The sequence below is a fragment of the Microtus oregoni genome, unplaced genomic scaffold (assembly GCF_018167655.1).
Source record: "Microtus oregoni isolate MIOR12 unplaced genomic scaffold, Mior012 000046F_ref0000063, whole genome shotgun sequence".
NCBI classification, from domain to species: domain Eukaryota; kingdom Metazoa; phylum Chordata; class Mammalia; order Rodentia; family Cricetidae; genus Microtus; species Microtus oregoni.
This window is the reverse complement of record NW_024543220.1, coordinates 16894459-16912507: the sequence shown is the minus strand read 5'-3', so window position 1 is coordinate 16912507 and position 18049 is coordinate 16894459.

Genomic DNA, 18049 nt, shown 5'->3' with positions numbered 1-18049 from the left:
CAAAACTTCAGAAATCTTTACCTTTTTTTTTTGGCCTTTCTCCTTCTTCTTTGATTCAGGATCTTAATGAAAGTCCAAGCATTCCAAGGATAGTTTAATATTTAAACAGTTGTCTTCACTCTGAAGGTCAGCCCAGCAAGCAGGGTGTGAGACAGGGCCAGGGTTGGAGGAGGTGGGGGAGGGGCTGGACTTGGGGCTGGAGGCTGGAGGAGGGATGGGGAGGAGGTATGGGGAGGAGGGATGTAGAAGGTCTACACTCTGCCCTGACTGGCCCATGGCCAGAGCCTTTCCTCTCCCAGGCTTCTACATGTCATGTAAGGGTTTTCCTGAACACTGGGTCCCAGGCTCCCACAAAGGATCTGGTTCTCGTCCTTAAGCACAAGGTTCCCCTGTGTCCTGGCCACACATGGGGCCTCACTGCTGGGTACAGACACCTGACTGTTAGGTCTCCCTGAAGGTGCTGCCTGCTAGCTCAAGGCTGGAACTTGGTGATCTGCCCCTCAAAGCAGGGCCCTTTGAGATAGATGGGAGCTGGGACAGTGACACCAAGGCCAACCCTGAAGACAGGACTGTCCTGGGTGAGTAGGAACAAGGGAGGGTGCAGCTCTGTGGAGTCACCTGCTGCATCTGTAGCCCTTGAGTTATACTGTCCTTGCCTTTCCCTCACCTGAAGAAAGGCTTTGTCGGGAACAATGAGCTGGTTTTTAGGTGCAAGAGGCTTCATTTATTTGGCCAAGGGTGGTTTAAAAACAAATCCAGACATGGCTACAGGCTAAAGCAGAGTGTTCTTGTAGGAGAAGGAAACTCCAAAGTACAGCCCAGGGTAGGCGGGAGGGAGTCGAGTCTGTCTACCTTGGGGTCTCTGGGGACAATGGAATGTGGCAGGCAATGGGACATTGCTGATACTGAGGCTGTGCGATCAGACAGTGTTTGATCATTTATGGTGCCTACACTCCAGAGTCCTCAAATAGAAAAGCATCCAGACCCCAAACCGCGTGTGAATGATAAGCCTGGTGCCCTGACCATGTGCCTGTCAGTGTGCCCAGGCCAGGGCTTGTGGTGCTGCCTCGGTAGCTAGTATGTAGAAAAGGCCCTGTGGCTTGCTCACGGAAGGGTTTGCTGTGGGGCCACTGTCAGCGGCTGCGCACTGTATATAAGTTAACTCAAATAGGGAAATAGCCAGGCCAGCTTAAAGATAAACAATTATATTTTTACTTATTATAAGGGGAAACTCACCACTCCCACAAGAATGGGAAGTCCAAGTTCCACTGTGTCCCGCGGGAATCACCCAGAGAGAGCAATCACCTGGTACGTCCCAGTTTTAGTTCCTGGACTCCAGGTAGCCACGCCTTAACTAGATTCCACTTCTTTTTTTTTTTTTTTTAAAGATTTATTTATTTATTAGATTCCACTTCTTAAAGATGATTGGTTAACAAGGCTTCCCCCACCGCAGTGTCTCTGGGGCATCTCTGTGGAGTGGGTACTGTTGAAGACTGGCATGCTCACTGAGTCGTAGGAATGTCTGGGGATAGACCCTCCACCCCTAACCCCAGCACCTTCTCATGAACTCTGGAGCAGCCCTGTCCCCAGGCCTCCAGATGACTCCCAGATCTCATTAGCATCTTGCAAGGGGGGCTTTTTCCTGCCCCAAGCAGAAGTGTCCCCAGGGTCTCAGAGGGCCTTCTGGGGCCCTCCACTCCCTTTCCAGCCTACCTCCTCATCAGCACCTGGACTGTGCCCCACTGTCCATGATACCTAGGACTATAAGACTTCAGGCATGCTACACATTCTGACAACATCACCGAATAATGCCATCTCTGCCCTGAGGGGTAGGGGTTTGGGTTGAGTTAGGCGGCAGTGCAAAGCCCAAAGCCTTCTGTGGCTAGTGTTTCTCACTCAGCGCATCACCCACGTGGCTCTTTCTCACTGCTGTTTGATTATCCACAATTCACCTTTCACACTGAACCTAAGATGGTGAGGAAACTGTTGCGTGTACGTCCTGGTGTGTGAGTGACCCTTTGACTGACGCTCACACAGGGCCATCCCTACTTCTTCCTTAGTCGGAATAGCATTGGCCCCATTGGTGAGTCCTTTGGGTCATTTCTATGTCTCTTGAGTATCCTGGTTGCACCCTATAAACTGCAGATTTATGAGGTAGGGTGTACCCATGCTCTGCAGCCTCTCCCGCACCAGGGTGGGACACAGCATTTGTAGGGTCAGCACGGATGATGCTGGTGATGCCATGGGCCTCTCTACTGATCAAGGCAAAGACCCGCCCCATATCTGAAAGGACAACTGGAAAGATGAAAGTGAGAAAAGACAGAGACCAGAGGCTAGCGTTCCCACTGCTCTCTTGATGGCACATCCCATCCCCCGCTGGTCTCCTGAGTCCCTGGCCACACGTGGTGCTGCTACACAGGATCCTACCAGGGATATCTGCTGCTCGTGACCCTGTTTTTTCTGTAAAGTCTGCCTTGGACCTGGGGAAGGATCAGTGCCCAAAGCCTTCTGTGGCTAGCGTTTCTCTGAAGTTCCAGAGATGGCAGTGCAGGGGAGGGGCTGGCTTACCCAGTGTGACTCTGAGTGGACCTCAAGAACTGGAATCCAGGGTCGGGCACATAGCCAGGGCTCCGGGTGCATCATGCTGAGGATTTAGTTTTCTTAGAATACATACTGTAGTAGGCGTAGTGACCCACAATCCCAGCACCTGGGAGGGGAAGGCAGGAGTATTCTAAGGCTGATGTTATCGTGTACTATATAAGGAGGTCCTGTCTTAATAAATAAATAGACAAACCCACACATTTTATTAAGTAACGTTCCCTAAAAGTCCAGGTCAGCTCCGAACTTCATTTTCATTAGGAAATAGGGTCTTTTGGAAGTGTTGCTTCAGATGAGGTCACGCTGGAATAGGGTGGTCCTAATCTAATGATCATGTCCTTATAAGAAGAGGGATGTTAGATTGACAGTCTCACATGTGACAAGAAGCAGAGGCTGGAGTGACAGGAGGGACCCTCCCTGGAGCTGTTAGAGGGAGATGGTCTTGCTCCCTAGCCTCCAGAACAACAGAGAACACACTCTTGCTTCTTGAGTCCCCCGGATGGTGGCAACTTAGACACTTAGCCATACAAAAAAATCCTGAAGACTGCAGACTGCTTTTCCACCTGTCTGGGACATCTGAAACCCTCTTTCCACAGGGTGAAGCTAACAATGACAGTCACATTCTCAGGGACCTTTCTCTACTCTCAAAGGCCCCGCCTATTCCTGTTTTGGCCACTCAGGTGTCACCCACCCACTCGGTGCAGGGCCAGGGCTCGTCAGCCCACATGTGTCCCCGGGGACAGGGTTACAGTGAGAGCCCAGCCCCTGTGAGGGTGGTAGGGAGGGGAGCAGCCTCCACTGAAGCTCGACTCTTTGTTGTTGTGGTACTTGGGTAACTCTGCTCCCCAGGCCAGCTGTCCAACAGCCACGGAAAGTTCCAGGGGAAAAAAATTCCTTAGCAAATTCCTCCTGTGTCACTGGAGCCGAGGGCAGTCTCTGACACCATGGCACTCACGTTAAAAGTCAAGGAAACTGGTGGTGCCGAGTGGAGTCACCAGGATTTGACATCCTGTTGGCATGGGGTGGAGCTGGGTGGGACAGTTGACATCATCCTATAGGAAAAGACCTGGAATGGTCAGAACCTCTAGCCACAGCCCCTAAGCCCCAGCACCGACAGCCAAATATGCCACCAACAGCAGCCAGGTGACATCTGCAGAACAGTCCCACCCACAGGCACTGGCCCTGGAGTCCACCCCAGGGCCCTCAAAGAGAGTATAGGTCACGTTAGGGTATGTAGTCTTGATGGGCAGCCTCACGCCTTCTATAGATAGCCTTCCATCTGGGTCCTCAGAGCCCAGGCTTACGGAGTTACCTATTACCCAGGGGCAGGAGTCTCAAGCCTCCTTAGACCTGCTTCTCTTTGTCCCCCACATTCTGGAAAGTGATCCCTGCACTCCAACTAGGCAGTACATGGAGAGAAGACAGGATTGTCCTTTTAGACGGAGGACAGACCAGGGGACTCGTGGAAGCAGCGTTTGTCTCTGTGTGACAAAGGGGACTGACCATGGGTTAGAACAGCTTAGACAACAAGGCCATGGAAGGTGCGGGGGTGGGGGTGGGGGTATGTGAACTGCAAAGAGACTCAGGGAGAGGGCTGGCTGTGAGAATTAATGCAGCCAAGTCAGTGTGGGCTGGGGGTGGAGAAGGTGGGCAGGGTGACAAGTGAGGGTGCCTGTAGCCAGCCAGGCTCTATCCTAATGCCAGCTGAGCAGAGAAGGTAGCGGGGTTAGTGGACGGGACCCTGTCCAAAGAATGTGGAAGTGGAGTCCTGTGAAGGTCGGTAGCGTGGGAAAGGTCCTGATAGACCTCTGCTGGCTGCTGGCTTAGGTTGTGAGCCTATCTCACCAAGTCCGCAGCCAGCTTTCGGCCACTTACCTTAGACAGTGGATCAGACTGAGAGGAGTTCAAATTATACTCCCCCCCCCCAAATTATACTTGAGAAAAGCCCTGCACCATACCCGGAGCCCCTCTGTGGTCACCCCAGTGGATTTCTGGAGAACTGTAGGGCTTGCACCGCTGCCTAGGGCTGTGGTGAGAGGAACACATGAGGAGGTGGGGGACAAGGTCGGTGGAGTTCCTGTAGGTAAGGTTTGCCCTAGCCACAGGCACCCCCATGTCTGCCTGAGACAGGGATTGCAAGATTTTGTTCCCAAACATGACCACTGAGTTGCTTCTGGGGCAGAAGTTTCTAGATCCTGTTTCTTGGCTTTTATTCTCTCTCTCTCTCTCTCTCTCTCTCTCTCTCTCTCTCTCTCTCATTGTCTCTCTCTCTCTCTGAGACAGGGTCTTGTTACATAGCTCACAGTCCTTCTGCCTCAGTCTCTCATGTGAGCTACAGGTCAGGTAAAACATAGCTTTATCATCATGGAGTAGTGGGTGGCGAAGCCAACACACCAGGGACATGACTGTTTCCAATAAAGGAGCTTGTTAGACTCTAAGAGAAGCCATCCCCAAGGGAAGCCACACAGGATAGCCAGGAGTCATCCAGGAAGTAGAGGGAGCCAGGGAAAGAAAGGTGGGCAGGGGCCAAGTGTAGTTTCTATGGTGAGGCCAACAAGCAAGCAGCAAAGGTCAGGCCGGCATGGGAGTGAGAACTGTCACGGGTAGTGGGTGACAAGTGCAAGAAATGGTGGTCTGGATGACTTGGGGGCTAAGAACTGTGGTTGGCTGGGTAGTAGCTGAAAGACACCCTGTAGGGAAACTCTTGGATGTCTCTAGGAATTGACTTAACTTGCGTCTGACTGTTTCTCCAGGGACAGTAGGGCCCCTGTCAGGGATTAAGATAAAGAAGTTATAAGTTGCTCGTCTCCAGGACTGGAAGACTAGAGTGATTGGAAGGGAGGTAACAGTCAGGTGATTGGCATAGCCATGATGGGCTATAATGTCATAATGGCCAGTAGTTGGTGTGGTATCTCTCACCTGTATTAGCATCCCATATCCCATGTGCTGGCATCTGGCCTGATTCTCACAGGCACCTATTGCCCCACATGACCCTTGAGCCTGTGTGATTAATTCTCACCCTCAAAGTGTCTTCAGAGGATCTTGAGTGGGAAGTAGTGAATCTCGGGACTGACCCACTGAGGACTTGGAGGGCATGGTGGGCACCATCCACAAAAGGTGGTATAGGGTGATCCCCAGTGCTTATGTACGCTCCCAGAACAGCATCTTGGTTGTCAAGGGGTCTCCCTGTTTCCACTGGCCTCCCCCTAAAAGATGGCCCAGCCACCAGCCTCCCTCTTCTCTTTCTCCAGGCCTGGAACTAGGCATGGTGGGAGTCAAAGGGGGCTGGATTGCCCCAGGTGTGAGGATGCCAGCCACACACCCGCAGCCAGGGCACAGCCCCAGCCTGGAGACCCCACAGGCTTCCCCAGGGACAGAACAGAGGAACTCCCTCAGGTTCCTCTCTCTGGGGCACCAGCAGTGTTTGGACTTCCACACAGGTCTCTGAGGAACACCCCAAAGCATCTGCCGGATGTGCTGTCAGAGGGTTTCTGGAAGACAGATGGCCAAGCGGAAGTTTGGGACGAGGTGCAACGACGTGGGTGCAAATCCTAGCGACTCCTCCTTCAGCTGAGAAGCATTCTTGGTCTTCTCTGAACCTTCATTTCCTCCCCCCTGTGAAGTAGAAAGGACAGCAGACATTAGTCAGAGAGAACTGTGGAGATGAGAGCTGGGGCTGGGCAAGAGGCGTGAGTAAACACCAGCTGCCGTGGGTGCTACAGCACCAGAGGCTCCGGGGAGTGGGGAGCTGGGAGGGAGATGAGGGCCCTGGAGCGTTGCCTCCACCAGGCAGGAACAGGGTACATATCAGAAAGAACACTGGGAACCAGCCTGGTTCTAGCTTTACTGGGAAGGCTGGAATCACAGCATAGCGAAAGAAATGATCAGATTGCTGGACACAGCAGGCCTTGCCAACAGGGGCCCCAACTGCAAATTTCAATGGAGGAAGCCAAACAAGCCAGAGAAATTCCTGGGTTCACACATGACTCCAGAAAGAACCTTCTGGAAATGCAACAGACCCTCCCATCTTGCCTTGCACCCTTCATGAAGGCTCCCTTGCAGAAGGATCAGACATAGAGAGAGAAGAGTTTGGGAAGCCAAGGGCACCTAGCCTTTGGCCCGGGAAGCTGCTGTGGGGGCCAAGCTGACAGACTGTTCCAGGGAATGCCCTTTTGCCTATCTGAACTCTAGCCATGGCTTTCCACCCCTAATCCAATGTGGCTGGTCCTTCCACTGTCTTCTGTGGACATGCTGGCTCATTCAAATTGATTTTTCCCCCAAAGACATTTTGCAAAGTACAGCTTTCAAAAAAGAGTTCAGTATAGCCCAACTTTCTGTGGCCACAATCCAGGGATCTTATGTGGCTATCTGGCCTGCCTGCCTCTTCTGTTTTTATTGTTTGGCGGGGGAGGGGGGGTGTCATTCGGTACCCGCCCATCTGTGGTGCCACCCAAACTGGCCTTCGTGGACTTTATTCTTTTGGGAAAGTTATTTGATGCAGAGAGGAGGGATACAAAGTTTTTGTTGGCTGGCAGGGGCCACCAACTGTATTTTATGTTAATTTGACATGAAGTTGAACACACACAGTTGACTGTACCCTGGCAGCCGACAGGCCCAGGGTGACCCTGGTAAGAGCCTTGCTGATATCTCCAGATCACCAGAGCCCTGCCATAGTGTCTAACTTCTCCTATCCACCTTCAGGGCCACTGTCTACCTACACTGCAAACCCAGGCCACATCGGACCCAGAAAAGCCAGAGCCCACACTGCCTATCCCAAACTGGACCCTGAGGGGCAAAGCAGAAGGGACAGGAGGGGCAAAATGGTCCCCAATCAGCATATTCTGGGAGCTCAGGAGCTCTGGCCTGTGCAGTTCAGTGGAAATGCTAATTCTTGCCCACAGCTGGACACAGCCTGATCACAGAGCCACAGAAGGAGAAATTTCATGGGCTGTCACATATGAGTCCACACAAATCCATCTGTTCAAGACCAAACAGGAGCATCATCTGGAGATGGAGTCCTCACAGGGGTACTTAAGACCAAACAAAGCCATAAGTGTGGACCGGAGCCATCAGGACTGCGTCTTCATGACACACAGAGGAAAGACCAGTGAGGATTCATTTTCGGGTAAAAGAGAGCTGCCTCAGGAGACCCAGCCCTGCCACAGCTTGGCCTTGGACTTCCAGCTTCAGGATCCAGGAGACAGTGAACCTGGTAGGAGGAGCCTTCAACCTCAGGACATTGGCACGAGACTCCCGTGGTGTTAGTCTCTGAAGTGCTCTTTCCCTCCCTCCCTTTCTGGTGGATTGGCTGGAGGCAGGTGGGGTCTGTAGCCTGCATTGCAAAGGCTTCTGAAGTCCCACGAGTTCCTTCATGAGTGGGTGGGTAGGCTAGGATTACCGGCCCACCCACTACCTGGCTTTGTGGCCATTTGTTCTGCTGTGCTAGCAAACTCGTTTGACATCTCAGTGAGGTAATAGCGAGTTCCCAGAGCCTGGCCCCTGACAATGCTGGGACATCTGTCCCCTCACTTTCTGTGGAATTCGCATTGCTTTCTGCCTAATGTGTTCTGCCTCAGGGGGCCCTGCAAGTTCCTGGCTGACAGTGATACCAACGGCAGCGGAGACCAGGCAAGAGCATATAACTAAAATTGGTGGCTTTGTATGTGAGGCAGCCCATCACTGGTCCCTCGAGGCATCCAGTGGGGCAAGTCATCTGATTGTCCCCTTGGGAGGCAGAGTTCCTTACAAGTCATGACTGCCCCATCTGGAGCCTGTATGCCGCTGAACCCCAGCAGAAGTGACTTATGGTACACAGGAGAAAATGTAAGACCATGCTGGAAGGGAGTCTTCTTGGCAACCACTACGTAACTTCTCAATAACTTGCATGTTGTTTCAATTTAGACCTCAACAGATCAGACTTCCTCAGGTGGGTTCCCCAGGAAACCCCAGTGGTCATGCTGGAGGAGATGCAGCTGCTGATGGGATTTTCCCAGCATTCTCTACTTGGCTGGGCAGAGATACAGATAGATAGTGCTACTTCTGGGGTTAAAAGGGCACCCCACACTGAGCCCCATCTCGAGGCCTCTGGAGGCAGAGAACTACTTTCAGCAACCAGGAATGGCTCCATTACCAATCTGAGTTCTAGGACATTCTACAACTCTAGCAATGATAAAATGCCCTTCATTCTAGCTAACATTATTTCCAACTTCAGGTGGGGTCAATGAGCTCAGCTCTGGAAAAGAAACAGACAAACAAGAGTGTTTTGACAGTGTGGGCACCAAGTCCTGTGATAAGGGACTTGGGTGGACTGCCTCACTTGTACACTTGGTCTTTGGGTCGGCCCTTCCTTCTGGATTTTGCTGTCTGGATGTGTCAACAGGGTAGAGAGGAGACCACCACTCATCCCATCTCCCCACCATGTCCTTGGGGTTCAAGCAGGCCACAAACCAGTAGGCCAGGTGTACGACCCTGCAACCCCCACTTTGCTCTGCCCTGCCTGCTTTGTCCACAGAGAACTTGGCTTAGCATGGGTTTCCCCCCGCCCCTCCGCCCCCCCCCTCCAAGGGCAGGCCTGAGCCTGGATATGAATAAAGGAAGTTGTTTTTAGAGCCCATCTCAGGAATCCAATCGATCCCCAATGGGGCTGTGGAGATCGAAGGACAGATATGCTTTGAGAACAGCCGAGTGCTGTGTGCAACAGTGTCTGCCCTCTGGGGCCCCAGGTAGAGCATAGCCCTACGGTGATGCCAGGCAGCCATGGCCAGCTCCAACTCCTGTTGGCTGACCTTTGCTCTTAGGGGTCTCAGATAGGCTGAGTACAGATTGCTGTCAATCAGAGACGAATGGGCACAGACTAAATAAACACCATTGTATTTCACCTCATTAACCACACCTGGGCCCCTCTGCGCTGCCCGGGATCTGAGCTGAGCAGACTGCCCAGGGTTGATGGGGCGATAGGAGCAGAAGGCAGACACAAAGCATGGAGCAGGCTGGAAACAGAGGGAAACTTCCTGGTTGACGTCGGGGTCACCCTCCCTCGGCCAAAACAGTAGCTAGAGCTTCATGCTTTGCCACGAGGACGGGTCATTAAGGAGGAGGGACATTTGACCTGGTTCTCTGGATCTCTCCTTTACGAGTGTCTCAGGGTGGGAACTTCTATCGTAGTCACTTTCCTGGACGCTATTCTGATATGGAACTGAAGTACGCAGCGCTGACCCTCGCCCTCCATGCAGCGATGTCTCGTCCAACATGATGACCTCACGCTTTCCTGTTCCTTTCCAATTAGGCTGACTCACCCTGACCTCTCCACCCCAGCAGTTGGGTGCTCTCGCCAGGCTCCAGGGTAAATAAAAGGAGCATGCATGAGCACAGGCGGAATCCGACGCTCAGTACACTATATGCATAAATGCATGGATGTGGGCATGGGTGCTTGCAAGTACAGGTATACACACGGCAAATACACATTTGTGGCCGCTGACGTAGGATCACAAAGGACACACACAATCCTGTGTACATATAAACGTACACGTGTGTACACATGAGCAAGCACATGCATATTCACGTGTGCACACAGAAAAACACAGCGTGCACAGAGGTTCATCTGTGCGGTGATTATGTACTAACCCACTGTCTATTAGACAGTGGTCTTGTAAGCCCATTGTGCTGCACTCTGGGTACTGAAGCCAGCAGCAACATCGTTGTGGACCAACCTCCTCAGAGACCCCCCAGGAAGCACCTGGTTGTGCCTGGCCTTATACAGGGCTTTATATAAACTGAGGATCCAAGGTTTCTCCATAAAAGGAGTCTCCCGGTGTTGGTGAGGACTTCTACGTCCCATCTAGCTCTGACTTCCCTTGGGCAGGCTGCTGAAAACAGGGAGGACTTGGGGAAGTCATGCCCACTGAATATACTCTGCTTTATCCTTCTGGGGCTAAGTGTCCTCAGAGTCCCAGCCTCCAGCCCTCACCCTAGCCCATGACATCCAGCTGAGCCTCTTTCTCCTTCTCATTACTACATTACAGCATTTGTGGTGTGGTGGCTTTGGTATGACCTGTCTCATCAGGTCCCCTCCCCCTACAGGGCATAGGGTGGCCTTACCTGGACAGAGGGTAGCAGGGTGGGGGGTGGGGCTGAGAGACTACTAATAACATGAAGGAGGGGACACCGAGGCTGCAAATAGTGAGCAGGCAAACGCTTACTGAGTGTCTGAGCTTTGTCTTGCCCATCTAGGGGTGTGCACCTCTGCAGTGGAGCCATATGGGAAGCCAGGTTGTCCCAGTTTCCCTCAGAGGTGACACGGGAACCTGGGAGGGCAGGTTGCCTTCCTTAGTGAAGCAGCTCTCGGAAGCCTCCCTCTCCGCTGGCTTCCAGATTCTATGTAAGCTATGGACACAGCATGAACGTACGTAGTACACCCGTGTCACTGAGACATTGAGAGTTGCCGGGTTAGCTTCCCTTCCCTTCCCTCCCTCCCCCACCCTCTTCTGTCTTCCCTTCCCTCCATTATTTCTGCAGCACAGGGGATTCAGGTACTGAGTCCTCCAGGCTGCATTGGTGTCCCGTCGTCCATGCCCCCCACCCCCAGCACCTCTAACTTGTCTCTCTCTGTTGTTCATGTCTTGGCTGTTCCCACCCGAGACTAAGTCATCTCCAAGGGATTGCTGTCAGTCATTGTGACATCTTTCCTTCCTGGGTAGTGTCTGTAGGTGGACAGGTCAGCCTCCACAGCCAGAGTCAGCTGGGCTCTCATGGGGGTCTCCCTGCAGGTTGGGGGAAACGGTTCCACATGAATAGGGTACTTTTCCTGGGGATACTTCCCTGTTTTTCCCCCAGCCATGCGAAGCTATGCGGTGAGGAGCAAAACCTTCAAGGGCCTTCACTGACAAAGCCATCTGCTTGCCTCCCCTTCTCCTCTCCCTCCTCCTCCTCCTCTCCTGTGACTCTCAAATTTAAATCATAAAAAGGGGAATAGCAGCCGGGCGGTGGTGGCGCACGCCTTTAATCCCAGCACTCGGGAGGCAGAGGCAGGTGGATCTCTGTGAGTTCGAGGCCAGCCTGGTCTACAAGAGCTAGTGCCAGGACAGGCTCCAAAGCTACAGAGAAACCCTGTCTCGGAAAAACTAAAAAAAAAAAAAAAAATGGGGAATAGCCAGGTGCCAACAGAGCCCTGCGACTGGATGGTACACTGTGCCATCCAGACTTCTCGTCCCTTCCTGGCTCCACCTGGTTCCTCCCACGCAGGGCAGTGCCAGCCTCCGGGTGAGGAGCACCACCTGTTTGCCTTTAATTCACAGCTCGATCAAAAGGCTAACCAGATCAAAGTTACATTTCTTATCGCCTCTTAAGATTGAGTGAGGACTTATGTACTGGGTGGAGCGGCCCTTGGTGTCTGCTCTTTCCGCACACAGAGGCTTTTACCACCCCCACTGACCTTCAGCAGGGGCATCCATGGCTTCTTGGCTCTAACATTCACCTGTGACGTCTGTGTGAATGACGATACGTGTCTCAATGCCAGCTACTTGCTGACCACTAGCTGTGTGTTCTCCTTCCTTCAGTGGCATTGTTCATACCCTGAGAACATGGCTGCTGACGAACTCTGGTTGTGCAATGAAGCTTCTGAGCAAGGCTACCACGGTCACATTGAGACTCAGAGACAGCCTCGGGCCTCAGGGGGAACAAAACCCACCAAGGCAAACTAAGAAAAAAAATATAGATAAGGAAGACGTAAAGGCCCCAAACCCTTAATATTGAAAGGGCAATCTGAATAAATAGAAAAAGCATTTATTTACCTTGGGCATCTCTTGATTTGCGTCAACCAAAAAAGTCTGGCTCCTTTGTTTGGTATTAGCTTCCAGGAGCCAGCTCTTTCCCCCTGTTTCTGGGGTTTGGGTGGCTGACCGACACCCCACTCTCAGAGTATAAGTGCAACTTTCCCTGGCTGATGAGAGGCATCCCTGAGACAGACAGGAGCTATGGGAGTCGACATCTTGCTGTGACCCCCGAAAGCTGGAAGAAGGTAGCCCCTCTCTGAACCCACTGTATGCTGTTGTCACAGACCCCAGGAAGCACAAAGCAAGGCATCTCCAGGGGGCAGACACATCCATCTCGGGAGGCAGAGGCAGGTGGATCTCTGTGAGTTCGAGGCCAGCCTGGTCTACAAGAGCTAGTGCCAGGACAGGCTCCAAAGCTACAGAGAAACCCTGTCTCGGAAAAACTAAAAAAAAAAAAAAAAAAAAAAAAAAATGGGGAATAGCCAGGTGCCAACAGAGCCCTGCGACTGGATGGTACACTGTGCCATCCAGACTTCTCGTCCCTTCCTGGCTCCACCTGGTTCCACCCGGCAAGAGGCCGGGAAGTCCAAGGCAGAGACAGACACTCGGTGAGGGTCTACCTCTGTGCCAGCCCATGATGGCGGGCAGAAAGCCAGCCATTGTCTCACAAGGAACCCCTCTTGCTAATAGCCTTGACCCAGCTGTGTGGGAGAGCCCATCATGGGACACCTCCCCACTTTCAGCTTTGGGATCAGGTTTCCAGGCATGCATTGTGGGGAACACAGTGAAAGCACGAACGTGGCTACAGAGGGAAGGAGAATGGCAACCAAGGCCACACCAGCCGAGGGAGCCGAGCTGAGGCGCTGGGGGAAAGAAGGAGGCCAGTAGGACAGCATGGTGTCAGGACCCCACATGGTTCAGTCTGTCTCGCTCTTTGCACCTGCCTATGTTAACCACCAATTCTCATGTTTAGGTTAAACAGGTTGGGCTGCATTTCAACGAGAGGTCTTGAATGGCATCCAGAAAGAGAAAGTTGAAAAATGAGAACCGATCCTTCAGATTTAACATGCAGCCAATGCTGTGAACCCCCGTCACCAGTGTGAACTCTCAGCCAGTGCTGTGAACTCCCAATCACTGGTATGAACCCCTAGTCACCAGTGTGAACTCTCAGCCAGTGGTGTGAACTCCCAGTCGCCAGTGTGAACTCTCAGTCACTGGTATGAACCCCCATCACCAGTGTGAACTCTCAGCCAGTGGTGTGAACCCCCAGTCACTGGTATGAACTCCTAGTCACCAGTGTGAACTCTCAGCCAGTGGTGTGAACCCCCAGTCACTGGTGTGAACTCCCAGCCAGTGGTATGAACCTCCAGTCACAAGTGTGAACTCTCAGCCAGTAGTGTGAACACCCAGTCATAGTGTGAACTCTCAGCCAGTGGCATGAACACCCAGTCACAGTGTGAACTCTCAGCCAGTGGCATGAACTCCCATCACTGGACACCAGCAAGTTCAAACGGGTGCCATTCAAGCCAAACTGCATCTCCCTATTGATGTCGTAAGTCCCTGGTGTGAAAACAGAGCTGTTGCGGTGTTCTTGGTCAAGACAAGGTCATACTGGAGCAGTGGACTGTCCTAAATCCAAACTGACCAGGGTCCTCATAAGAAGAAAGGGGCCAGCAGGGCAGAGAAGCCTCTGTGGAGCAGAGGTCAGGGAGGGATCCGAGGGACCACGGACAGGTCCTTCTGAGGACTGCAGACCCACCCTGGACCCGCCCTGGAGTTGAGGAGGTGTGTACTGTATAGGTGCAGAGTTGCCGCTCCTCACCCAGCCTCCCGAGGGAACACAGTCCAATGCCAGTGACACTTTATCTCGGCCCCAGGAGGTGAATGCAGATACCATTTTAACATCTGGAGTTTACAGGCTTCTTGGAATCCCAATTCTTAAGTGCTGGCACAGCAGAAGGTCTAGAGAATGCCAGCTGCGAGGCAACCCCATCCAAAGGAAAAAGTCACACAGGAGTTCAGCATGCTGCAAGAGGCACCGCGGCACGCTTGCAGAAGGTGTGCATGCAACACTGTCTGGATACGGGAGGGTGTTGAATAGATGCGAGGCACAGTGAAATATTAGATGCCATGCTCTCAACATACGACACAAAGAGTTGTCGTTCTGAAAACAGATGGTAGAGAACTACTCGCTGGGCAGAGAGGTGGCTCAGCAGGTAAAGGTGCTTGCTGCAAGCCTGACAACCTGAGTTCAATCCCCGGGACCAGAATAGTGGAAGGAGAGAACCACCTCTCCCGCAAGCTGTCCTCTGACCTCCACATGCTTGCTGTGGCCTCCAAGCCCCCGCTCCCCACATGTGCGTGCTCACACTCACACAAATACATAGAAACAAACCACGGTGTAATAAAAGTTTTAAATTCTTCACATAAGGCACCATCTAAATTTCTTTTTGAAAGCTGTAAAATTATGTATTTGTATAATATAGAAATACATTGTGTTCACCACACATGAATATCAACAGGACAGTAAAGTATGGATTGCCCTTAATGTCTATTATTTCTTACATATATTTCTCATGATTATTTATTCCGTTTCTCGTTTGAGATGGAGTTTCACTATCTTCCTCAGGCTGGCTGTGCATCTGTGGGCTCAGGCAAGTCCCCTGCCTTGGGGGAGTTGGGACTGCAGGTGCTACATCACCACATCCGGGGTACAGACCCCATTTCACCATTTGGGAAGTTTCAATTCTCCATACTGGAGAACGCACACTGATCTTTGAAACTAACATGGAAGATACTGAGCCGTGCTAACCCTGCCTACCCCAAGCCTGGCAAACTCCCTGAACATTTGAAGCCATAAAGCAATTTAAATTTGGTAGCAAAGGTCTCATTATGGGTCTGGTGTTTCTAAGTGACATCTGGGAAGCAAAATAAATACTGGGGACTTTGTGAACCCTCTGGGGTGTGGCTGCACCCCAGGCTTTGGTGAGCTGTGCCTTTTCTCCATGGTCCAGGTGTTTCCACTCCCAGCCTGGGCCATGAGCTTCATCTTTCCCTTATGAAATGCTACGGAAAGGGCAATTGCACAGAACAGCACCTAGACCTGACAAGGTGGAGTGACTTGTCCCAGGCCACGTAGCAGTCAGCAACGGTCTGGAGAGAAGCTCAGGTTGGCTGTCCTCACTCAGGTTGTAGTCCCTTTCTGGAGGAGCAGCACCACTGTCTAGGGGAATGTCACCAGCCTTCTGACACCAACCCCCGATAAGAATTGAGTGACAGGCTCTCTGAGACCTTCCTGAGCCCCTCAATTCAGATGGCTCCCCTGTTCTGAGATTCTCCGTGACGGAGGCTGTGGTGGTTATGACCGGGTCACCTGCTGTGGGGTAGGGCTGGCCTGATGACTCACTGTCCCCACCCTCTCTGCCAGCATGAGTGGGTGGGTGGGTAGGGCCTGGCAAAGCCTTGGAGCCTATCTGGAAGGAATGGGCAGCTTTGCCTGTGGGCTTCCTGTTCTGCCAGGTGCCTCAGCGCCCCCAGGCAAGTCCCCTGCCTTGGGGGTAATAGATGCTGGCCTCTCATTGCGGGCCATACCCAGAGAAGTTCCAGATGTTGCCAGGTCCTCTTATAGTTCTGATTCTCAGTGCCTAGCTGTCTCCACTGGCCTGGCCTGGCTGCCTATGGCCTTGCCCCCATATGGAGTTGTATGAGACTTCAAGGGTCCCAAACTCCCACCCTAACGCTGTGTAGATTTACTGGGTGCAATGTGGCCAACCAGGCCACCATAGCTGCCATCAACTAAGACACAGCCATTTAGCCCAACTTGGGTCAACAGGCTCCTGCTTACTTAATCCCATTAGCCTGCCCCATATCGTGATCCCCACACACATGGCTGATTTGGTCATTCCGGCTCTTTTGTGCGGATTTGATGCAGCACGCACCAGAGGCCTTTGAAGGTCGCATCCTGGCTAGGACAGGACACTGTGTCTCACCCAGCAGCCCCTGTACTCCACAGAGTCCACTTCTTAGCTGAGGAGAACGTTTCTTCAGGTTCCTAACCTGCACCTACTGTGTGCAGTGGGGAGGGGTTGATATTGGGGTGCTCTCATGAGCAGAATTTCTGGTTTATAAGTTGGGGTTTATTAGTCCCTGAGGTTCTCCATCTTCAGAAACACCCCAGAGTGAGCCGCGGAGTTCTGGCCACAGTCCAAGTGGCACATGCGACATTCCCAGGGAAGATTTTTCCTTCTGTCCACTCTCACCCTGTGAATACCCGAGAGAAGCCCGGAGTGCAGGGTGCTGTGGAGTCAGTCTGCACAGCATGAGTGTCGTACGTTCCTGTGTTGTCTTATGTGCTGGCGTTGCACATGTAATGATAAACAAGAGCGGAGTAGGAGATGGCTGGTCCATAGCTGCCGACCTCCTCCAAGCCCAAGCACTGCCGCTGAGCATCCCCAGCTCACACCGCGGTCCCACATCCCTGTCCTGGCCTCTCCACCTGAAGCCTGCAGGGCAGACTTAATGCAGGGTGGGGCCTCACCTCAGGGAACCTGGCTGACCTCTGCACCCCTGTGGCCTCTGGAGTCTGAGGGCAGGACAGGGACTTCCTGGAGGTTTGGGTAGTTTGCATTCCTTCTGAACTCTTGGACGTTAGAAGCTTTTTACATTTTGGTGAAACACATAAAGTGTACATTGTTCCACTTGGCCGTTTTTGTTCTTTGAGACGGGGTCTAGCTGTGTAACTGGCGCCGTCCTCGAACTCATGGTCCTCCTACCTCTGCCTCCTGTGCACCAGGTTAAAGGTTATCGCACCACTACATCTGGGCACCTTTACGCAGTTTGTGTACACAGTTCAGCTGCATTATATCCATTCCAGAGCTCTCCACCCTCCCAACTGCACCGGCTCCCTTCCCCCTTCTCACTGCGGCCCTCGCCACTCCTCTCTCTGTGTTTATGAAACGGCTGCTTTAGGGACCGTGTGTGAATGGAATCACACTGTCCTCTTGGGACCGACTTGTCACACCGAGCATGGTGCCTTCTCTCTCCAGCCATGTTGCAGGTGTGCCAAGATCCCTTCCTTAATAAGCAGCGTCGTGTTCTGTTGTGTGGACTATCTTGCTTCTCCACGTGTCCACAGATGGGCACTTGGGCTTGGACTTCAACAAAGGGTCCGTGGCATTTGGGGTGACTCCAGGCTTCTTGATCTAAGCTCTAGCACAGAGCCTTGCACCACAGGCAATGTGTGTTTCCCCCATACATATCCTTTTCCTGTGTTTTCTGTGGCTTCTCTAGACCACGGAGGCAATGATAGCCTGACAGTATGTGCTGAGGCCCCTGGCTCTGTCCCTCACTGTTACACATCTTTGCATGGCTCCTGGCTGTCATGAGGTCCCCGTGCAGGGTCTTTAGATTGTGTGTGTTGTGACGACAGCGTAGGCCATTTTTACCAGCTGACCCAACACTGTTCTCTCCATCTCCTGACACAAGTTGATACATCTCTCCTTTAAACAAACAGCAGCAATTCCTGACGCCATGGAAACCAGGTCAAAGAAAATGAATACCCTTCTGCTGGCCAAGAAAAAAAAATGCCTGTCAAACCTCACAGCTTCCTCAGATGCAGGAGCCTGTGTATTGCCTTGGCAACCTAAGGACAGGCCTCCACATGTTCCATAACCTGGCTGCGG